The sequence below is a fragment of the Peromyscus eremicus genome, chromosome 15 (genome assembly GCF_949786415.1).
Source record: "Peromyscus eremicus chromosome 15, PerEre_H2_v1, whole genome shotgun sequence".
Classification (NCBI taxonomy): Eukaryota; Metazoa; Chordata; class Mammalia; order Rodentia; family Cricetidae; genus Peromyscus; species Peromyscus eremicus.
This window is the reverse complement of record NC_081431.1, coordinates 61306095-61331089: the sequence shown is the minus strand read 5'-3', so window position 1 is coordinate 61331089 and position 24995 is coordinate 61306095. Positions and strand designations below refer to the sequence as shown.

Below are 24995 nucleotides of genomic sequence, written 5' to 3'. Positions count from 1 at the left end.
CCGACTTCCCTCAGTGATCAGCTCTAATCTGGATGCATATACCAAATATACCTTTTCTTACCCAAGTTGCTTTTGGCCACGGTATTTATCACAACAACAGAGAAACCTAATAAGACGCTAACACAGAAAATGTGAAGTGTCTGCTAAAATAGTCAGGATATGCAGGGTTCTACTGCAGGGATCCCCTAAATTTCAATGGCTTAACACAACAACAGCCCATTTCTTGTTTATGCTTATATGTCCAACAAGGATGAGGAGTAGGGACTCTGTTCATCATTGTAGTTTAAAGGTCCAGACTAACAGAGGCTCAATCTGGACACAAATATTCACAATACCAAGGCAAGAAAACACTGAGCTGTTTCATCCTGGAAATTGCTTCTGCTTAGCAGTGTTAAACGTAACTCTATTTTTTCTGTTCAGAATAAGCCACACAGCCACTACTAACTTCAAAGGGAAATTGAGTTGTAGATGTGAGTGAGTACTGGGAGCCTGAGGAAACTTAAACAGAAAATCTATTAATAGAACCATACTGTTGAAAATGTTTCCTTTTGTCCACTCCTGTTTCTGGGCAAAGTTGAAGTCACAATTACAAAATAAATAAATAACAGAGAGAGCTTTTTCAGAAAGAAAATATATCTGAATTGCCCAATCAAGAGAAGACATCTGTATTCATCATGCCACTTAATTTAGGAACAAAGCAAATGATTAAAGTGTACTCCACACTAGTGCTCCTGGAAACTAAAACCCTAGAAAAGAAACAACTGCAGGGAAAATGTGTGACTGTAGGATGCCAGGCTCTCGGATAACCGGAGAATTTCAGTTCACTGAAATAACACTGTACATTTACCTTTTTAACCTAAGTAATATATATAAACAAAAACTGTAAACAGGTTGCATCATATTTACCCACTACAATATAACCACCCATTATTACCCCAGAAGGCCTACAGCATTATGACTCACACTTGAAGTTTTCTCTACAGCACATCTAACAGTATCTCCTGCAGATACAGAACAAGTAAGATTTCATTCTTGTTCGACAAGGATTCTTTGTTTCTTTCATCTTTCTTTTTCCTCCATCATTCAGTCTCTTACAGTGAGATAACCTCCAGTCACACTACTATTTCTTCAAATGGATTCCCAAGTTGCTATGGTAACCAACACCTTCCTCCAATACTGTCAATATGTTTCCCTCCCCTACAGGCAGATATACTTCTTGATATACTGCCAGGAGCACCAATCTCCTAGCACCTTTTGCTCCTCAAACCTATAAACAAGACCTTTTAGAAGACTCTGCTAATAACGAAAGCAGTTATCTTTGACAAAAACACAACCATGTATCTATTATCTCATTTAATAATTTAAAAAACACTACATGGTAGCTGTTATTCACCTTATTTTACAGATAAAATAGCTATAAATCAAAGGTCAGATAACTTGGTCAAGGAACAGAGTAGGATTTTAACACAGAATTCTCAGACCACACTGTCTCTAAAGCATCTTCTGTCAGCACAAAACTTTGCCCAGATATAAGGAGTGAGCTACAGATCTTGCTCATTAGTGTATCTGTTTCTTTTTCCAAAAAGATGTTAAACACTTCAAGACATTAGCTTGCTTCTATATCAACACACACTATTCTTACTCCAATGGCATTTTAAGACAACATTGTTAATGAAGACAGAAGGCTGAATACTAAACAAGAAAAGCACTGTTCTCCTGCTCTTCTTCTCCAAGGGCTTCCATGGAGAACAAGATAATGTGCGCTAAGTGTTCTTTACCCAGAATGAAGGTACAAGATCAATCAAGATCAGCAATACCTCACAGATTGTTGAGGCATCCACAATATGACCAGGTGCCAAGAAAGGTCCATCATGGTTGAACTGCAGCCACGTCACCTGGATTATCTTTCTTGGGTCCATTCAAAGCCTGCCCTCAACCCCCAATATGATCCATATCCTCACTATTCTCCCCTAAACACAAATCCAGAAACACATAAAGTGCCATAGTTACTTCAGTGATCCACCTCTCCCCAACTCCCAACACTGGGATACTTTATATTGCCTTGTAAACAAGAGTGAAACATTTAGCACCCCACAGTTATTTTCCTAATATGCTCTTTTCAATCATTGGCACAGCATAAACTGATACTCCCCGGGCCAGGAGCTATTAGTCTGCCTCCCTCTCTTCCCGTCAAAAACTTACTCACTGTGCAGTAGAAAGGGGAGTGTTCTAAAGAAAACAATTAGTAAGTAACCTAGCATTGCCGCCCACTCCACGAGGCACACAAACAAGAGAATTAGCCCAATTTGTTGTCTATAATAAACAGGCCACTTTACCCATCAGAGCTCTAGAGTTTGGTACAGGATGACTAATTCTGAGTAGTAATGGCTACAGTGACCTCGTTCCCTATTTTACAGCTATGTGCTGAAATTCAAAGGCACTCCTTCCCCAACCCCATCTTGCCTTGCATGCTTCTGCATATCAATCCATTAAGAATCTGAAGTATAATTTGTCTTATTCACTATCACCCTGTTAAATTGCTCTACAGCTGCCATGGCAGTAATCACAGTGATCAGTGACTCAGACTTATTGAGCAAAGGGCCTTAAGTAGGCTTCATTATTAAAATTTCCAAAGGTTTTATTATTAAAATAAGCCAAGATAGCCCAGTATGCCTCCATGGAGCAGTCATTCTAGTGATTCTTGAGTTCTGAAGGGATGTTTGTCTCATTCTCAATGTTTCACTGGTGAATATCAGTAATTGGGAATTTAGCAATAAATAAAACCAACCAGCATTCTAAGAATGAAGACTTAATAATCTTATTTAAAGCTACACACACAGCACCGTGCAAACCTTTTAAATGCTGTCTTTATTCACTAAGCCATTGCTTATAACAGCAATCACCAGAAATGATTCAAGTGTCTGTGAGAGACTGGCTCAGCAGTGACTGTCATCCATACAGTGGAATACTATACAACTCGATAAAAACATGATACATGACCAACTTATCTGTACCAACACAGAAAGATTCCCCAAGACATAATGGCCAAAACCAAAGGCATCCACTCCATAAAAGCACACAAATGAGAACAGCCCAATTTGTTGTCTATAATAAATAGGACACTTCACCCATCAGAGCCCTAGAATTGTATTACACAGATTATATGCTGTACTACCATCTGTGTAAAACAGAGGAGGAATAAGAGCATAGATTGACTCTTTTTATATAAATTGATACCGGACAGACAGATAAGAAACCAGGATAGGGGACCTGCACAGTGGATTAGAACATGGTGGAAAGTAGTATTTCTTGACTCCCCCCCCAAAAAAAAAAAAAAAACCTTCCAAATTCCAAGTATTTTCTACATTTTTAATTTACCTTTACTACTTAATTCACTTGAGGAGATGGGGATGGAGCAGGGAGGTGATGGTCTCTACTATCCTGAGACCAGATGATGAAGCACATCTGTGTCTATCAGAAACCACTAATTTCAGGACAGGGGTCATTTCTATCAGAGGAATAGCTAGATTATGACTTGATTATTTACCATAAAACACATGGTTCTCTACCCCAGCAGTGAAGGGGAGCGGGCGCTGCAAGTATAGTGTGGTAGTACAACACTGCCTAGCACGTGTGAAGCCCTAGGTTCAATCCCCAGGACAAAAGGAAATTACGGGGGTTGGGAGAACAGGGGAGAGAGAGGTCCTTCTCTTTTCCCTTTGCAGCTCTCATTTTATTCTTGGGTTTTCAGAATGGACTTTTAAAGAGATTTATATTCAAGTTTGTGATGACATCTGTCTTAAGGCTACTTTCAACACAAGTGTGATTTTGAGTCATTTCCATGGTTCCTCTTCCTCAGAGCAGAAGAAAAAAGAAAAAAAGAAAAAAGGAGCTGTTTAAAGTTTCATCCAGCCTTATAGGTTAAGAGAAATGTCATAAAAATGAATAAAATGTCTGTCTAAGAGTAGTGTCAGAGAATTCTCGTTCCAGCACCAAAGACAACAAGACCCTCCTACCTAGGCATAGATAAAGGCAGACATGAACCAGCTGCAGAGTTATAAGGTCACAAATGCTCCACTGTCAGCAGGGGTTCAGATGAAAGAAGTCCAAGAGTTGCCCGGCCATGCTGTTTTCGTGAAAGTATCAGAGGCTGAAGAAACGGCTCAGCAGTTTGGAGAGCTTCCTGCTTTCAGAGGACCCTAGTTGAGTTCCCAGCACCCATGTCTAGCAGCTATAACTCCAGCTCCAGGGAATACAATACCCACTTCTGGACTCTGTATTGTGTGCTCGTGTGTGTGAATGTACGTACGCGCACGCACGCGCGCGCACACAAACACTATAAATAGAGAGAGAGCACACCCACGTCATCATAAGCAAGTCCTCCCTGGGGCCCAAGAGAATATAGAAAGATATTCAGTAGTCATAGACAGCCTGTGATACTTGTCCTTGCCTCCTCTGTCCCACGTACTCCTTTAAAGAGCCCACATTAGCTGATGACTGGAATTCCTGTCATCATCAGTCTAGAACTAAAGCTACTATACCCCAGGCCTGATTTCCCAACTCTCTTTTGGATGCCTCAAGCTATATATCCCTTGGCCAAAGATGAATTTCTTTTCCCTGGCAAAACACAGATTTTTATCTGTCCTTTCCCTTCCTCAATAAATGGTTCTTCCGTACATCTCGACCTGTGAACCAGAAAGCGAACAGTGTCTTATTCTGTACCTTTGCCATTTCCCCAACAACTCCAAACTTATAATGAATTGTTTAAAAAGGAGTAAAGGACAAAAAGAGAAAGCTGGTTACAGGTCTAGAATCCAAGAAAGAAAAACACAGGGAAAGTAGAACAAGTTTGAGGAAAATCTAGGGCCTCAAATTCTAATCTCCCATTCACAGCCTAGCCTTTGGAAGTGATACCTTACCCTTATTTGTATTCAACTAGCCAAAAATAACTGTACTGAGTTTTCACCTCCTCAAAATACCTCTTGAAGCCTCACTTCCCCAGTATTTTCAGTTAACACCTCCTTATTTTGTTACTTCCTGGTTCATTCAACAGCATTTAATGAGTACAGTTCACAGCCAGGAACTGCTTTGGAGATGGGGAAGGTATAAGATAAGGTTTAGTTATGTGGCTCAGGCTGGGCCCAAATACAACACAATTGTCTTGCCTTAGCCTCCCAAGTGCAAGTATTATAGGTGTGTACCACCGTGCCCAGATACTCAGGTGCTTTTAAACAGAATAAAAGTAGCATGACGCCTGCTTCCTGGTGTTGTCACATCTAATTATTTCTCACTCACACTACTCAGATATGCTCTTGTCTTCTACCACTCATTCTTTTTTTTTTTTTCTTTTCTTTTCCACTGCCGCCCGGCCTACCACTCATTCTTTACACTGCACTCGGAATATATCCTCAAAATTTAAGTTAAATTGTTACAGCATGGGGTGAACAAACATTTTCTTTTTTTTTTTTGTTGTTGTTTTTTTTTGTTTTTGTTTTTGTTTTTCGAGACAGGGTTTCTCTGTGTAGCTTTGCGCCTTTCCTGGAACTCACTTGGTAGCCCAGGCTGGCCTCGAACTCACAGAGATCCGCCTGGCTCTGCCTCCCGAGTGCTGGGATTAAAGGCGTGCGCCACCAACACCCGGCTAACAAACATTTTCTACAAAGGTCAAATGGTAAATAGTGTAGGCTTCTGGATCCTACTTTCTCTGTCAATTCTGCTCTAGTAATGTAAAAAGAACCACATATAACACATAAGCCAGAGTGTGACTGTCCCAATACAGTTTATTTACAGAAATATAGACAGCAGGCCAGACGGGTCAAATGGATCCCAACTTAATTAACTACCGTGTTTGTTGCTCCATTGGAAGTAACCCAAACCCCTTCCCATGGCCTAGGAAGCTCTCCAACCTCACCTGACCACCAACTGCTCCCCTCTGTTCCGCTGTGCTCCAGCCCCCCTGACTTCTACGGCTTACACACTGTGCCACATCCATTTGGGCAGGGTCCCTTGACTGCTACTCTCCTATCATCACCCTCTTTCTCGGAGCTCCTTAGCTCACCTCTTCAGAGAGTCCTTTGTTGATCACCCGAAGACCCAAATGTTCTAACCCCATGGCTCTATTTATTTGCTTCAAATGATTTATCACCAACTGAAAAGTCTCCTTTATTTTTTGTTGATCTGTCTTCCCAATCACCACACCTCTGCTCTAAGGGTAGATTCACTTCCCAGTATCTAGACCTGTATCTGACACCTCCTCGCAAGGTGCTCAATCAGTATCTGTTGTCAGAACTGCCGCTGCCTCCAGTCCACCCACTTACCCCTGGGTATCTTCTCTTGTACCACTAACCTTCCTAAACCACAAGAGGATCATGGCACTCTTCTGCTTAAAATACTCAAGGCTCCCCAACGGCTTCAGAACAAAAATATAAATTACGTGGCAAGGCTGGTACAGCTCATATTATACCTTCTGATGTTCTCTTAGTAGACTGAGCAAGGCCATGGTTGTTTGTTCTGTTATCTCAAAGTACCCAGCACAGTACTAGGAACACTGCTGGTGCTCCATGAACACAGAATGAAATAATTGACAGGGATACAACAATAGCACAATGCTAAGGTTTAGATGTAATAACTTAAGGTTTAGATGTAATCTAAATTTAAGGCGATGAAGCGAGGTTTTTGCACAAGACACTTTCTTTAATGAAAGGAGGCTGGGAGAGAAGTACTGCAGATTTATCTAGTTTGTGTCCGATAAGCAGCACTGGTCAAAGGGCTAGAAAAAGAGAGCTAACACTTACTTGATCCTAAATGCAGCTGAAAGCTCCTTCAAGGATGCCAAGTGTTCTCCTTCTCCCTGTTATCTATTAGCAAGGAAAACCTAACTTGGATTTTTGTTGTTAAAATAACCCAAGAGATTCAGGTAAGTTCTTCAGAACTGCCTGACTAGCAGCATGGAAATTATTGTTTTTAGAAGAATTTCTATTAGCCCTTTGTAAGACCAAGGGATTTTCACCTAATTGGGTCTGATGGTTATAAGAATAATCACTCTCGGGAATACAGACTATTAAATTGTCCAGCTAGTTAGGGGAGAAGGAATGTATTTCTCAAAATCAGTGGGAAATGAAAAAAGGCCAACTCAGAAGGTCATTATTCTCTTTTTCAGGTGGAAGATTGAGTCCCAGAGCCTTCCTGTCACCTTGACATGACCTCCTTGCTTAGCATCTAAAAGCTGTGGATTGGGTGCAGCTAGCTGAGTTCTCTCCTAATGCCACACAGTCTGTTTCAACAAAGTATATGCCAAAGCAAAGCCATCTCCAGAATCCAGAAATGACAGGCTATGAATTACTGTATCTCCTGTTCATTACAATAAAGTAATAAGTGTAAAGCAACTCGGTCCTGAAGCATCACTCTGTATTCCACTCTGAGTTCTCTGTTGTAAATCTGAATAAAGGACTAGAAGGAACACAAACCAAAGCTACATCTGGGATTATTCACTGAACAGTACTTCTTCCCATTCACCTAATGGTCCAGTTACAGAAAATAAGAAAGGAGAAAACAAGGCTCCAGGGTTTTCCCCTAATGTCTGCATCTCCTTTACATTTGGTTTCTCCATGTGAAGAAGTTAAACGGGCTAAATTAACAAAATGACTAGCCCCATCTGCAGACTTCTTAGAACTACAATCCACATTCAAGACATTCCCACGGTCTACTTCAAGAAAACTAACTGATACGCCAGTATCTTCCATGTAAAATTCTTGTCAAGGATCTGTCTATATCAACACAAGAGCCAAGAAGCAATTATTCAAAGGGTTGCTGCCAAGTCTTTTACAAGACTATCTCCTCATACAACATTTAACAAAATCACAAACCATTATCCATTCCGACACTCCTTTGCCAATGGTTCAGAGGCAGTGCATCTTACTCCCTGACAGAAAATCATCAGAACGGCCTAGTAAACGCCATCCTGAAGATGCTAAAACATGTGGGATAGACAGAAGAAGAAAGAAAGATGAAGAACTTATCAGTCAGACACATGCTATGTCCAAAGCAAGCTACAAGCCTCCACTGCTCCTGCCCAATCCTAGTTGGGCTGAGGCCCAGCTGATGAGACAGGCCTAAGGGTCTCAAACTGTCACGGAAACTAGGAACTCGGGAAGCAGCAGTAAATCCTTAAAAGACCAGAAAGGTTCTTCACGGAGGGAGGAATTCATATAAATGGAACCTTGATAGAACCCAGGGTCTAAAATGGCAGAACTTAACGCAGCCAAGGCCGAAACTGCTTTCTAGATCTCTTAGATACATGTGGGCTGGCGTAACTACTCTACTCAGAGAAACTGGCCCCAGTAAGGACAGCTTGGCAGCACTTAGAGACACAGTATGCACAAGGCTAGCAAAATTCAGTGTGATTAGAGCCAGGTATTGAAGCATACATCTGTAATCCCAGCACTTGACAGGTGGAGGCATAAAGATCAGAAGTTTAAAGTCATCTTCAACTACACAGCAAGGTCAAGTCCAGTTTGAACTACAAGAAAACCTTTTAAAAAAGCGGGGGAGGGCAGTGTGACTAAGGCAAAAGTATAAGAATCAAGAATCAAGAAGACTACAGGTAGGTTTAAAGTAAGATTCTCAAAATGAATCTTTAAAAAAGAGAGACAGAAACTAAAGTACAATGGGACCATGTCAAAAACATATGAAGTCAAAGCCAGGTATCTTGGCAAATAGCTATAATCCCAGTACTCAGGAGATTGAGGCAGGAGAATTTGGAGTTTGAAGCCAGCCAGAACTACATACATAGCAAGACTGTTTCGAAACAAAACATATGGAATCAGGGGCTGGAAAGATAGTTCATCTGTTAAAGCACTTGCTTTCTTCTGGCCTTCATGGACACCAGGCATTCATGTGGCACACATACATACATGCAGATAAAACACTCACACATAAAATAAATCTAAAAGAAAATATTTTTAAAGATATAGAGTCAACTGGAAAGGATACCTACTAATCTCAGGCAGTGTGAGCATCTAAAATGATTAGTAAGTAATGCTTACAATGGGTTAAAGTCCATGAAATAATCTAAGAGTTCCTGGGTTTAACCCCTAGCACCTCATCAAACAAAAACGATGTGTAAGTTTATGATATTCAGGGAAAAAAATATTGTGCGTTAGTGGAAGTTACTTAGTCACTAACTCATTACTCCAAAAAATAACTTAAAAGAGCAGAAGGGACAGAGTGGGGGAAATTTAGGTATTTAACTAGTTGCTGCGGAAAGTAGTTTGGAGTAGATTGAGGCAGGCAAGCATAAAGACAGCTCAAGTATCCCGGAATTGCACTTGGCTTGAGCTATGCTCACATCCCTTTTCTAACAATGCACTTAAGCTGCATCCAGCTGCATATGCACAGTCCTCCAAACAATGGAATAAGTCATTCTTATCCTAAGCACTCCTTGGTAATTCCACTTTTGTGATTAGTTTCTACTGAAACGTGTCCCAGAACATATCCAAGAACTAGAGGTAGGAGGCTGATCCAGCCTGAAGCAGTTTAGGATGCTTGGTGCACAGTAAGGAAAACTATGTCCTCTGGGTGAATTTTTTAGTAAAATCTTCTATTTACCATTTTATGCCTAGGCATAATTGAGTGAGCATATGATTAAAATCTGATGGATCACGGGAAAAAACATGTGCAGTAAAGACCTAAGCCTGTCAATCAAAACCGAAGACTGCCCACAATCTGCCCTTTAACAACCAACTCCTCCTGGTGAACCCCCATGAAAGTAAGTTCAAAAACAGTAACTGATGCTCTTGAGCACTCTAGCTCAGGTAGCACCCCCCCCTTACAGTATGCCCTGTAGTGTCATTAAATAAAACTTCTTGCTACTTTACAATTTGTGTTTGCTTTGTTGTTGTTGTTGTTGTTTGAATAAGACACGAAGAACCTGGAAACACCTGGTCCAGAAAAGACCCCAAACAACAAGATGAAATTAAGTCAGCAGTAACTGCTTAATCTGACTATTGGGTATGTGGAGTGGCAGCACTATACTTCTTTTGTGTATGTGTGTTTGAACTTTTCCTCCCTTGGACTCTGGCAAAAAAAAAAAAAAAACAAGTGTTCTAGTTTCATTTCTACTGCTGTGATAAAATATCCTGACAAGAAGCAACTTAGGGTGAAAGGATTTATTTAGCTCACAATTCCAGTTTACAGTCCACCACTGTAGGCAAGTTACAGCAAGAACTTCCATCTACATCACATCACATTCACCGTCAAAAGCAGAGAGAAATGAATGTATGCATGCCTACTACACCTTCTCCATTCTTATACACTCCAGGACACAAAGCCAGGTGTGTGTCACCCACAGTGGGCTGGGTTGTCCCACATCAATTAATTTAATTAACAACCCCCCACAGACATGCCCATAGTCCAACCCAATGTAAGCAATCCCTCTTTTTCCCAGCTGACTCTAGGTTGTCTCGAGATAACAATTAAAGCTTACCATAATACCAAGATAGAACCTAAGCCTTACATTTAGGATTTAGGTAAGGCTTCTATGAAGAGGAGAGACTACAGAATGAAGGGCAATTTCAACCCTCTGGGGTTGTCAACTAAGGGATGTCAAATTACAGAGTCATCAGGTTGCCTACCACTTGATCTGGAATTCTAGCACCCTGTGGAGTGGCTTTGTAGAGTGCTTATAGACTACTATTCAGTAATAATTGGTTCCAGAAAGGCAAAAGGGCCTGTCTTAAAAATTGAGACATTATGCAAATTCAATCAAGGGAAAGCAGAAAATTCAAAGGCATGAGAAATGTTGCAAGAACTCATAGAGAAATAGGCACAGGTTAAGAATGGCTCTGAGTGGGACTGGAGAGATGGCTCAGCAGTTAAGAGTACTTGCTCTTCCAGAGGACCTGGGTTTCTTTCAAAGCACCCACATGGCAGCTCACAACCATCTGTGACTTTAGCTCCTGTGAATCCAACCCCTTCTGCAGGCTTCCTTGGGTACCAGGTACCAGGACATACATGCAAGCAAAAACACCCATTAAAAAAATAAATAAGTAAAACAATGAGACCACAAGAAAGTCCACAGAATCACTAACCTAGGCTCATAGGGCTCAGAGACTGAACCAACAACCAGGGAGCCTGCATGGGACTGACCTAGGCCCTCTGCTATATATGACAGTTGTGTAGATTGGTCCTCTTGTGGGACTCCTAACAGTGGGAGCAGGGGATGTCTTTGACTCTTTTGCCAGCTTTTGGGACACTTTTCCTCATACGGGGTTCCTTTGTCCAGCCTTAATACAAGGGGAGGTGCCTAGTCTTACTGCAATTTGATATTGATATTGATATTGATTTGATATTGATATGCCATATTTGGTAGATATTGATGGAAGGCCTGCCCTTTTCTAAAGAGAAATGGAGGAATGAATGGAGGTAGGGTAAAGGGGAGGGGAGGTAGTGAGAAGAGACTGAGAGGAGAGGAGGGAGGGGAAACTGAAGTTGGGATGTAAAGTAATAATAATAATAATAGTATAATAAATAATAATGATGATGAAAGGGTAAAAAAAATCGTATCATGGTTTAGACTATTGTCCTAGTTAGTTTTTGTCGACTGGACATAAGCTAGATTTACTTGAGAAGAGGAAACCTCAACTGAGGAAACGCCTCCAACAAACTGGTCTGTGGGCAAACTATGGTGCATTTTCTTCCTCAGTGATTGATGTGGGAGGGCCCAGCCCATTGCCCACAGTATCGTCCCTGGGCAGGTGGTCCTGGAAGGTTTAAGAAAGCAGAGCTGAGCAAACCACAAAGAACAAGCTAACAGGAGCACTTCTCCGTGGCCTCGGCTTCTATTTCTACCTCCAGTTCTTGCCCTGAAATCCCCCAGCGATAGAGTGTGACCTGAGAGTTGGAAGATGAAATAACATTTCATCCCCACATTGCTTTGGTCATTGTGTTTCACTACAGTAATGGAAACCCTAACTAAGACAACTACTTTACCAAAACACCAACAAAGGACTCCAGTTCCTCTCCAGTCACATCTCAGGAGCCTCATACAGTACCACAAAAGGTAGCAAAGTGAGGACAAAGTTCTCAACAGATCGTCTCTGAGGATCCAAACAGACACTAGTCTCAAAAGCTCTGTCTAGCCCTTCCCTAACAACCACGCGAGAACAAGCTAGGAAAGCAATCAGAAAGCTTGCATCCTAACACACCACTGCCACACAACTTCAGAAGAGTAATCCACTGAAAAAGCACCAGTGCTGGTTACCAGGGAATTTTAAAGGGACAATGAGTAGAGGGAAAGCTTTCACCAAGGGTTTAGTACTTTCAAATGCAGAATCCACACACCTCTGGAGGCTCCAAAAGCAGGTTGCCTCCAATGCATTCTCTCAAAGATAAAAGAGTAGGCAAGCTGGCCAGATAACCAGTTTGGGCATTACTCTTTTTAAAAAAAATCTTTATAGGGTCATGGAGAATGTGTCTCTAGGTTATGTATATTCCCTGCAGATCCTGGGGATGGTGTCAGAATCTCTTTCCAGATGCGTTTAACGCTTGTGTTCCTATCACTAGGAGACAATGTTTGGCTCATTTAATTCATCCTAATTCAGGGCACCATTAGCAAAGATTGTCATCCATACTGTACCCTCTCATAGGGTCTTAAACAAAGCTTGTCATCTGTTCTTCCAGAACAAAAGTATCTGTCAAAGGAAAAGTCAGGGAGAGAGGGAAAGAGAGACAGGAATGGGGGGGAGAAGGAGGAGATGGGGAGAGGGGGAGAAGGGGAGAAAGGGAGAAGGGGAGAAAGGGAGAGGAGGAGAAAGGGAGAGGGGGAGGGGAGAAGAGACAGGAGAGAAAGGGAGAGGGGGAGAAGAGGAAGGGGAGAGGGGGAGAGAGGAGGAGGGGAGAAAGTAGAACAGGAAGAATAACTAAGAGAGTAATTCGCAGGCTCAGTTTTATTTTCAAAGCTGGGTTGATATCCTTTTGCTTACATCTAAATGAAACTGGGAATTAAAAACACTACTGGGGGGAAAAAAGAGAGAAAAGAAGGAAAAGCAGGCCTAAAACCTAAGACCTTTTAACACAGAAAATAAGAATTGATGAGGATTCAACTGCCTCAGTATTTATGTTATAAGCTGTCTCTGCCTCAGAGGATCAGGGAATTCGCCATGGGACAGCAGAATCTAAGTCACACTCCAGCACCGTCCCATCCACCAAGAACATCAGGATGACTTCTGATCCTGACACAGCTCCTCCAGCTTCTCCATAAGGAAATTTATAGGAACCAAAGGGGAAAGTTGCTCTCACAACACCTGTTCTTTAAACTCAGCTACCCAAGGACTGTCTTCTCTATGTCAACTACTTCCATGAGCGACTGAGACTCACATGTGAGAATCACTCAAAAGGCAACCTTATACAGCCAGGGGAGAGAGAGAATGGACACCTCAGCTGGTGCCCAACCTAAACAAGAAACTGTCTACACACAGAGGAACTCTTGGTTCCTAATTTTGTGAGTTTTGTTTCACTGGGTATCTTAAGGCACAGTCCTAAATTTTCCTGGGTTTTGTTTTTATTTTTGTTTTTTGGCCACCTAATACACAAAAACTAAGTTAAAATTAACTTTATAACCAAAGCAAAATGAAGCTTTCTAGGTGACATAACTACAGTACTCAGGACACTGGAACTTCACTTGTCCCACAATGTCTATCCGAAAGTCAGCATCCCCACACATTTCAAATCCCAACTGGAAATGTGTTTGGATAAACGAGTCAAATTCATCATTTTGCTTGGATAAAACTGATGTAGTAAAAGCATGGGGCTTTCGCACAACCAGTACTATACCGAGAGGCCACAGGGAGAATTAAAGATGGCGTCTGCTTCATACATGATCAAAGTGTCTTCTGAACTCAAATTACGGTACATCACGAACCAGATAACAAGAAGTTAAACTTGTCTTTTTGTTAATGGCCCCCAATTACATCTTGGTCAATTTGCAAACATGTTCCCACCAATATTTGCATTTTCCCCCTTTTTTAACAGTCCTTGCTCACATCATCTTTTTGAACAAAAGACCTTCCACGCTTACAAAAAGAATGGAGACAAGCCAGCTTCAAGACACACACTACATGGAGAGGAATGATTGTCCCAAAGAGAGAGCTCTCTACCCTCTCTGACAACCCCACAATAAGCTAGTATACACAAATGCCTGAAATAATGAAGTTTATCAATAAAATGAACAGTTGGCAAAATCAAGGCTTCTAGCCCCAAGGGTAAGGCTTGCAGCTGGTCTGGCCAGTCATCAAAAAATCTGAATTTAAATGGCAGACATTCACTGTGGCCTGTAAGAAAACAACTGGGGTGTCAAAGGCTCTGGGATTTTGGTTTCCTTTACACCCTACACATCTCCTGCCAATAAAAAGAGGAAGCCCGCTTTGGTGTTCATGGCACATCTTGAGTAGTTCCCGTTCTCACCAGTCTGTGGTGTTTTCCACATACTACTGAGTCAGCACCCATCTATACTGACCTATAATGTGCAGAGAAAGGCTTCTGTTCAGCTGGAGAAAAAAGTGTCCAATCTCGAAGTCCATGGACTCCTTCTACCAGGGAATCACATGTAAGAAAGACTATGGAATCAGATGTCAGAAGCCTTAATTTCAGACTGACCCTCAGCCAGCTTGATGACTTTGGCCAATTCACCTATCTTCTCAGGACTCTATTATTCCCATATTCCTCTCAGGACTCTATTATCCTCACATTTACAGTGAGAGCAAAAAAATCCAATGGTCTCCTAGTTCCCTTCTAATCCATCCTTTGAGGTTTTGATTAATGAGTGGTACTAAGAAAGCTAAAGTGGGACTTAAACCAATAGACACCTTTTACATTAAGGAAAACCCTATTCTACACAAATAGAGCTATTCTGTCCATCTCTCCAAACCATGTGCTTCGACACTGGTCCAAGAGACTCCTTCTACAAAGGATACTGAATCAGTAATAGGCTGATTCCTTCAGTCAACAAATACCAAGAATTCTGTAAGCATTAAGGATAAAGCAGAACAAAGCAGACAAAATCCTTTTCCCACAGAAACATTAGAGTATAGTGAAAAGGAAGTGATCTGAAATTAATCAAACAGAAAATACCAGATCAGGACACATTTTCTAGAGAGCTATCACGAAGGCTCTGTTAATAAGGTAATTTTCAAGCAGAGCAGAGAAGTAAGTTAGGAAAATACTAGTGTTCCAGGAAGAAGAAGTATTAGGGCCTTGAGACAGGGCTCTGCCAAGCATGCTTGGCATGTTAAAGAAAACATGAGTCCACTGTTATGAAATGGAGTGCAAGGCAAAGAGTAATAAAAAGCAAGGTAGCATTGGGAGTAAGGGAAGAATCTTGTGATAGAAAACCACAGGTAGTTCGGAACAGAGAATGAGGATCTGATCCATCTTTAGATTTATTTGTTTTTATGTATATGAGTGTTTTACCTTCATGCACGTATGTACACCATGATCAGAAGGAGTCAAATTCCCTGGACCTGTAATTACATACAGATGGTTGAGAGCCACCATGTGAACCCAAGTCCTCCACAAGAACAAGTGCTCTTACCCACTAAGCCATCTCTCCAGCAGGCCCCTGAATTCCATTTTAAAGGACTGTTTGAGCTGTTGTACTGAAAGTAGATGGAAGGACTAGGAATGAAGTGAGAAGACTAATTAGGGGGCTGTTGCGACAATCCAGTGAGAGGTGATGTGATAGTTCTGGGCCCAGATTAGCAGCAGTGAGGAGCAGTGAGTCAGACTCTCGGATATCTACCGAAGTACGAGTGAGCACAGCACAGGCTCTAAGAAAACTCCATGGAGAACCTAAAGGACACCAGATTCAGACATCCATTATGAGATCCCAGCATGAGGGAACTGCTCCTGTCTGTCACCCGGACACTCTCTGTCAAGATAAACCTTTCGAGTCCCAAGGTTCTCAAGTCATGGAGACTGATAATATACACAATACAGGATCAGAAAAGTTACCATATGGGAGAAGTAACAGTAAAGGCATGTTAAAAACTGCATTCTGGCAACAGTTTTCTCACCTAGGTCATTGGTCATTGTCTTAGTTAGGGTTTCTATTGCTGTGATGAAACATCAGGACCAAAAAGCAAGTTTGGGAAAAGGGAGTTTACTTGGCTTATACTTCCATATTGCTGTTCGTTATTGAAGGAAGTCAGTACAAGAACTCAAACAGGGCAGGATCCTGGACATAGGAGCTGATGCAGAGGCCATGGAGGGGTGCTGCCTACTGGCTTGCTTCCCATGGCTTGCTCAGCCTGCTTTCTTATAGAACCCAGGACCACCAGCCCAGGGATGGCATCACCCACCATAGGCTGGGCCTTCCCCAACTGATCACTAATTGAGAAAATGCTTACAGTTGGAACTCATGGAGGCATTTCCTCAACTGAGGCTCCTTCCTCTCTGATGATTCTAGCTTGTATCAAGTTGACACAAAACCAACCAGTACAATCATCTTGATAGCTAAATTAAAACCCAACATTAATCAGACATTAAATGTGGAAACACCTTACTTACCAGAATAGCAAAAGGAAGAAGATATGACAGATAAGTAACTGAGCACAAATTATATTGTATGGGAAGCTGCAACACCTAGGAGACCAGGCCCTAGACACATTTATCACCTGAGCTGCAAATTATTTGGTGTGACCCTGGACTAATTATCTAACTTGGGCGTCTCTGTCTCCCATCTGTGCCTGACTCTCCCACTCACTACAAAGTTATTTCAGCCCTCTCCTATCTTAACAGGGATGTTAAGAAGCTGAGATCATGTCTCTGGAAGTTCCAAAGGTTCCCTGGAGAAAGGCCCTCCAAACACAGAGTATCTGGTCTTTAGTAGGATAAGTAAAAATCAAGATGCTCCTAAACACACCCATCCGACTCCCTGTAGTATGGAGGCTTTCTTTCCCCAGAATCATTTGGCTTCAGAATTGGACAATCAAATATGCTCACATAATGTAACATCTTTATAGAGATTGTCAGGGGTTCTAGGTATAAATGGAGTAACTATACTCTGGTGTTTGATAAACATTTAGTGACACTCTTAAATCACAAGTGTTCTTACTGAAATGACCACACTGTCACCTGTCAAGACACAAGGCATGTGCGGTATGCAGCAGTAGAAAGCCCATAGCCATGACTCCCTCCCTGGGTAAATTCTGACCTCAATTTCTGCCTCTCTATTTTTATTTTTGGTTTTACAAAACAAAATTAAACAAGATACCATGAAATATAGGTGTCCTGGCCCCAGGCTCAGTAAAGAAGTAAAATACATGCTAAAGGGCCCTCCTTCTCAGGATTCTCCTTGACAAATAGTGAATGATATTAATATTTTAATCACAGATCCAAGGAAATATAAAACAGGAAAGATTTATCCTTTCTTTCTCTTACTACTCCTTGACTAGAACAGAGTAAACAGACCAAGTTTAATTAGAATTGTAGCATGGGTTGTCCCAGGTAAGCCAGACTCAGAAACTCCAAACAATTAAGAGACTAGTTTTTAATAGTCTACTACATGCCAGTCTAGTCAATGACAGAAGCAGACTGCCCTTTGTCCTAGGCTCCCAAAGAATTCCACTAGCCAGGCACACATGACTCCAGTGGGATGTGGGGTCAAAGGCTTTCTATTCCGGCCATTGTAACCTAAGAATAGAACTCATAAGCATAGGGCAAAACTCACAAGGACTGTGTTCATTTTCTGGCCACATTACCATCTGAAGGTTATTTAAAGCACATGGTCAGAAAGCACCCCCCCTGAAGTAGAGGACTGATAAGAAGAAACAGGGTGTGTTTTTAATATAGCTCTTCATACAATTTATAAATATACTAAAGGTGTGCAGACCAAATGTGAATCTTGAGATACTCATCCATCCTCATAGCTCCAATCTCTCACTAGAATGTCAAACTCACTTTACAAATGAAAGTAGGAAGTGTGAAGGGACAGAATGGGTTTGTACACTTTCCACCTAGTAAAAGAAACAGCTAAAGCTCACTGTGAGCTTTTGCATGCTAGGCTCTTTTTACCTTCTAGTTACTTTGTCCACACTTTACAATAAGAGCAGGAATGTTCTAGAAGATTAAGCAGTTTATTCTTGCAATACAATTTATATGGTATAGCCAAAATGTGAGGTTAAATCTCAGTTGCTAGAGCTTGTTTAGGTGAGGTTGGGCTGTTAGAGATAACGCTGTCTTTCTTGGTTCCTTTCTGCTCACCTAAGAATGCAAGGAACAATAATAAAAAAAAAAATCACACATTAAGCATTAAATCAAATGTCTTATTGCTGATGATGTTAGCAATTTGTCGAGTAAAGAGAATTAAGTAGTCCAAGATCTTCAGCAGAGTCTTTATGGACAGAAACCAGATCATAATTCCAATTAACTAGACAAAATTGATAGATTCCACATCAAAGGAGTCTTTCTAGAAAAGATGGAAGACCTGTCTTTATCTCATCATTTCTCCTGTCCTAAAATCCCTGCACTTCATAGTTTCATATACAACCATTCCTTCTGATTCCAGAACAGACATGGATACCAAAATCCAAGAATATTCAAGCCTCACAAAAAATGGCATATTTACACATAATCTGCCATATTCTGTCATACACTTCTGAAATACAAATTCCTTTTTTTGCATCTAAAATCTTATTTATTATTACGGGGCGGGGGTCAGACATGCCACGGTATGCATGTGGAAGCTAGAGGACAACTTTGCAGAGTTGGTTCGCTCCTTCCATCTTTACATGGGTTCTGGGGAGCAAGCTCAGGCTGTCAGGCTTACAGGACAAGCACCTCTACCCACAGAACTATCTCACTGGTCCTCCCATATACTTTCAATCATCTCAACATTACTTCTAATACTTAACACAGTATCAGTGATATATAAATCATTGCCACACTATATTGTTTAGGGAATAGTGGCAAGAAAATGTGCATATTTAAGACAGATTCAATTTTCATAAACCTAGTTATTTAGAATACAAGGTGAACAATGCTCAAAATGAATCCCAGAGAGACAGGTTATATGAAATAGTAGGAGTAGGATATGCGGAAACATAACTGTAGTCCCATGAACTCAGTGCACAACAAATTAAAAGTTTGCTCTTTGAAGCTTTCTGGAAACGCTTGCCTTTTGTGGGAGAAAGAGAGTCTTGCTACATGGTCTAAGCTTTGCTATCTGTGGTCCTTCTGTCTCAGCCTTCTCAGTGCCGTACTATCCCATCTACCTTTGATGTGTGGTTGGTTGAATATGCATACAGGTTATGAAAAGAGATCTGAATCAACACCAGTGACTGGCCCAGCACCTTGCAATCACTAACCCAAAGGCAAGTTCTTAAGACCAGATGAATGGGAACAGTTTCTTTGTAAAGACACCTCCTTGCCCAGATTCTCTGCTGCATACCTTTCATTGAATTCCAATCCCAAAACACTTCTAAAATAACAACTCTGAGCTTTACCATACTCACCAGAACTAAGCATAATTTGTCAGGTTAGAGCAAGATCAATTCTCTAGTCTTCTTCCTTCCAAATTTTTTGTTATTGTTGTTTTGTTTAGTTTTTTCAAGACAAGGTTTCTCTGTGTAACAGCCCTGGCTGTCCTAGAACTCTCTTTGTAGACCAGGCTAGCCTCGAACTCATTGAGATGTGCCTGCCTCTGCCTCCCAAGTGCTGGAATTAAAGGCATGTGCCACCACAGTCGGGCCCTAATTTCTTATGGAAAGTTATCTACACTGGAATCCTTGCAGCCTCTCAAACTGAGGCTAGTAGTTTGGAGGTCAGGGGAGGACAAGAAAAATTTAGTAACGATAGCAAACCAGAAAATAAAGGTGTGACAACTCTAAACCAAAGTATGTTCTTATAACCATTTGGAAATTAGTTTGCCTGAGGGCTATACACTTCATGTAATTCAGGTCTGGTACTCTATGGGAGCTCCTCATAGTGACTTTCATGGATATTTCTGGCTTATAGTTCGTTGTTGTTTTGTGGTATGGGTGATTAACTCGGGGTCTTAGATATGCCAGGAAAGTTCTCTACCACTAAGCAACCTCTACAGCCTATTTTGTCATTTTATTATTTTTTCTATTTTATTTGAGACAAGATCTCACTAAATTGTCCAGGTAAGCTTCCAACTTGGGATCCTCCTATCTTATCCTACCAAGTAATTGGGACTGCAGGCATGTGACATCACTTTTACTTTGTGCCTCCATGCCTCTCCAAGCCAAGTCTCCAGGCTCTGGCTCTAGCACAGTTACCACATCCATGGAGAAGCTGATGGCAACTGATGGCCTTAATTTTACCCTTGTCTTCCCCATCAGATGAAGACAGCTCCTGGCTAACTCACAGCGTCTACAGAACACTGTCTAAAATACTAAGAGCAGGGAGTTCTTGAACAGTCAAAGCACAAATGAGACCTTTCTATTAACCAAGTAAACCGTTTTCAAGTCTATAGGCAGTATTTCCCCTACACTTGTTTCTCACAAAATTTTAATCAATGGTGAAAGAGAGGTCAAGTTTCTATGTACTACTCTTAAGATAAAATTTCTGTTCTTCCAAGAGAGGTATCCTGTTGATACCTTTTGGAGTAGTCAGATAAATGTGGTATTTGAAGTAAGAAAAAAGGGAAATGAAATTGTCTTTTTATACCTAGAGAAATGAGGAAATGCAATGGTTTATATGTAGGCCTGATCCTTTTCAGAGAAAGTGCTTGAAGAAAACGACATAGCAGGCCCCTAAAGAAATCTACCTCATATCAGGTTTCAATTAAAGATGCATCCTTTTATTAATATCCTGCTGGAGTATAATTGTTAATATTAAATAGTAAGTAGTAGGGGGCCAGTACATATTTGCCTTACTTTATCTAGATCAAGTTAAGTTGAAACTAATGATCAACTGAGGATGACAGGTGTATGAGGGGTGGGAGGATGATACCTGGACAAACTGCTCTCTATCACACAAGACAGAGAAGACAGATGATCAGACCAGTTTCCAGACACAAACATTCAAGTCAATGAATCTGTAGTCACTGAGTGACCAGAAGTGGCTACACTTTCTAGTTGCTCACCACTATTTGCTATAATTATGCATCATGCATTTCAAGTCCTTTTAACTTTCAAAGCTCAATGGAATGAAAGTATAATGTCCAAGTCTGAACAACAACAACAAAAAAGTATTTAAATTGCTGAAGGTTTAGCCCACTTGGTCTCTCTCATCAGAAGCTGAACCTTCTAAATATGAGAAAAGCAGTTCCATCTACCATGTGGATTTCTACAGAAGAAATAGGGCCAAGTGGGAGATCCATTTCTTGAGACTTGATCAGCTCTTCTCTCAAGATCTCTTAGAAAAAGAAGGATCTCTTCCTCCATCTCAATACAGTAGGGTAAATTTCTACCCAAACAGGAAGGTCTGGAGGATGCTACCAGCTGTCATGAGTTTCCCTATGACTTGAAGACTCTTGGCTCTAACCATTCTGAAGCATCTTGTTTCCTGTTCTCCTCTGGGTTTCAGCCCAGACTAAGAATAGTACTCCATTCATGCTACTGTGTACACATCCTTTTTATTTGCAGTTTTCTCTTAAATATGTGTAAAACCCTGTTCTTGTACATTCTCCAAGGTAGATGGAAATATTTTTTTAAATAGGCACAGAACAACAGATTTATTTCCTTCCTAATCGATCAAAAGGCATTGCCTGGGGGAATTCCATTCCAGAGCTGAGAGCCATAGAAACTGAAGGAACACATAAGCACCATCTCTACAACTCCAAACAGAGAGTCAGCAACAGGGCAACAAAACATTTCATAGCATGCCCACATCTACCCAGGACTTCATCTCTGTGCCTGTCCAAAACCTAAAAAGACCAGAAGATTGTAAAATTGGTCTCTTTTAATAGGTCAGGCAATGTGAAATCACCTACAAAATGTTGATCTCATATGTTAAGCAAAACAACCCTAAAAAACAAATAAGATTTGTGCTGATGAGCAAGAATACTAAATCCAGTTTCCCAAAAGGCTCCACTCCAAGAAATTTCCTATTAATCTTTAGTGGTCAAACATTTTGCAAACACCTTGTGTTTTTTGTTGTTCTTGTTGGAGGTTTTTGTTATTGCTGTCTCACTGTGTAGCCCTGGCTGGTCTGGAACTTGCCATGTAGACCAGGCTACCCTCAAAATCAAGAGATCCACCTTGCAGGACACCTTGCAAGCCAGGCCTGGCACTGATAAGAGATATCCACTCATTTACTCCACATCCATATTCATATTCGATCCTAGCCCTTGAACACTCACAGAACTGCTAGCAAACAAGCAAATACAACAATTTGAAAACCATTACCCTATGAACAAGTACTAAGTCAGAAATTTCTACATGTCTCCGTTACAACATTTCTCAAATGGAAGGTCACCTGGTTATTCACATGGATGCCTCTGATTAGATGAGCACATTTAGGGGCATAAATTGTATATTTGTTTTTGACTACTCAGAATCCAATACACCTTAAAAAATTTTTATGTACATATTTGTGATGTGTGTGAGTATATGCATGTTCATGCTGGTGCCTTCAGAAGCCAGAAAAGGAAGTTTGAGTCCCTGGAGCTGAAATTACAGGCAATTATGAGCCACCAGATGTGTGGGCGCTAGGATCCAAACTCCAGTCCTCCAGAAAGACCAGGAAGCGTTCTTAACCAAACTCATCTCTCCAGTTCCTCAGCACACTTTTTACACAGTCCATATTAATTGATGTTTCTTGGATGATTGAATGACACTTAGAGACTGAGTGGGCTCTTTGTAAAATAAAGTGAATAAGCAGCATTTCTGCTAGGGAAAAAAAAACTTCCATTTTATACTTCAGACTAGACTACTAATCATAGCACAACACTAGAAGGAAACAGACTCCGACTCCTGATTACAGAACTACAAAGAAAAGGGGAGGACAGGGCACAACACACTACATATTGTGATTTCAAAAGAAGAAAAAAGAAAAAGAAAAGCCGGCTGTTGTGGCGCACGCCTTTAACCCCAGCACTCTGGAGGCAGAGGCAGGCGGATCTCTGTGAGTTCAAGGCCAGCCTGGTCTACAAAGTGAGTTCCAGGACAGCCAGGACTGTTACACAGAGAAACCCTGCCTCAAAACAACAAGAACAACAAAGACTGAAATTGCATGCTAAAATCTGCTCCTAACAGGGAGTGCGGCATCTTTCTCAGTTTAACATTTAAATTTTTCATTGGCTTTCTTTACTTCCTAAGTCAGAATAACAGTAATAAAGGGAGAACAAGAGTCCTATGATTTAAAGCAAGGGAGGAGGGCAAACTCAAATCACCACACTCTCCATTTGTCACTTAGAAAAGTAACCACTGACAGGGCAAGAAAACAGGCACTATTCCCCCAGGGGTTGGGATTCTTTATGAGTTCAAAAGGGTGTGAAAAATTTTAGTCTCACTCATAGAGATAACAAAGTGGGTAATTAAATGTTAAGTTGAAAGATCGAGATGACTGCCGGGCTTTCAGAGTAAAGGACACAGCCGTGTGAGGAAAGCAGCTCTAGGTAACCCTTGGAGGGAGTCGCTTTTCTAACAGAAGAAAGCAGTTTCTCGGGTTGGGCGTGCGCTTAGCTGTGACAGTGCTTGCCTAGCACAACAGAGGCCCTTGGTTTGATCTTTAGACCTATGTTGGACTGACAGTGACTGGACATGCCTATAATCCCAGGACTCCCGAGGTGGAGGCAGGAAGATCAGAAGTTCACAGCCATCTTAACTACTTAGTTTGAGGACAGACTGGGTAACAGGAGACTGGTCCCTCCCTCCCAAAAAGCTCATCTTTCAAAGTTATTATTTTGCTGTAGCCTTTCTCACCCTTCAAATAGCTAAGGTTCTAGAAAACATCAGCATACATCTCATCCTGCCATGCTTTTATCTACAAATTAGCTTCTCTCTTTTTTCCAACTATAAAAGTTTTTCATTTCATTAAGTTATTATTATTACTATTACTATTATTATTATTATTATTATTATTATTATTATTACTGGGTATGTGTCTGATGTGAACGGGCACATGTGTGCTATAGCCTGTGTATGGAAGTAAGGGGACAACTCTGTAAAGCTGCTTCTCTCCTTCCACCTTACATGGGTTCCAGGGATCAAACTCAGACGGTCAGGCTTATACGGTATGTGTTTTACCCACTGAGGCATCTTGCTGGGCCATAAAAAAAGCTCTGTAATGACAAAAATACAACTGTTTTAGCAGAGGATCTTATGTTTGCTCGTTAGGTTTTTCCAATTTTTATAAAAATACAACCAAGTGATGATACTGTTCCAGGCCTTCTATGGTTCTTAACCATTTCATAAGCTTTACCAGCTTACCTGTAAATCTGCCTTCACTCCTCATTTCGCTGTCTGTTCAGACGATGCTTTTGTTTTCCTTTAAACTAGCAAGAAAGCTTCCTTTGAAGAATGGGGAATTAAAAAATATTACCATAAATTATTTCACGTAGAAAAAAAATACTATGTACCTGGAATAGTTAAATGATATGAAAGGAGATTCGGATATTCCCTACGCATGTTCCTGGCCTACAATTTCCATATCTCTTCAAAGGGTTTATATTTATGGAATCCTGTGAGCTGGCTTAGCCATTTAGTTCAAAGTGCTTGCTGCACATCATGAGGACCTGAGTTCAGATCCTTGGCATCCAGATAAAAAGCCTAGCTCTGGAGCTCCCTGACCAGCTACTCTAACCAATGGGTGAGCTCCATGTTCAGTGAGAGACCTTGTCTCAAAAACTAGGGTGGAGCCAGGGTGATACATGCATGCATGCCTTTAATCCCTGCACTGGAAAATCAGAAGAAATAAATAAGGTAACAACTGAGGAAAATACTAGCATCAACAGACACACGCACAACACACCTGCATGAATACACACATACTGCACACGGCAAAAAAATTAGAATTTCCGCCGGGCGGTGGTGGCG

The 24995-nt window shown here is 41.1% G+C and overlaps 1 protein-coding gene across 7 annotated transcripts in view; it reads right to left on the bottom strand.

Annotated features, from left to right (window-relative positions):
• The window catches only part of Srgap2 (SLIT-ROBO Rho GTPase activating protein 2), a 219765-nt gene that overhangs the window by 151535 nt on the left and 43235 nt on the right, over positions 1 to 24995 (bottom strand). The window contains exon 1 of one of the 7 annotated variants that reach the window (XM_059280833.1): positions 964 to 1142. The exons of the other annotated variants lie outside the window; for them this stretch is intronic. The gene's annotated coding sequence lies outside the window, so the exon portion shown is untranslated. Of the gene's footprint in view, positions 1 to 963; positions 1143 to 24995 lie in introns of those variants that run through there. 7 annotated transcript variants of the gene reach the window in all.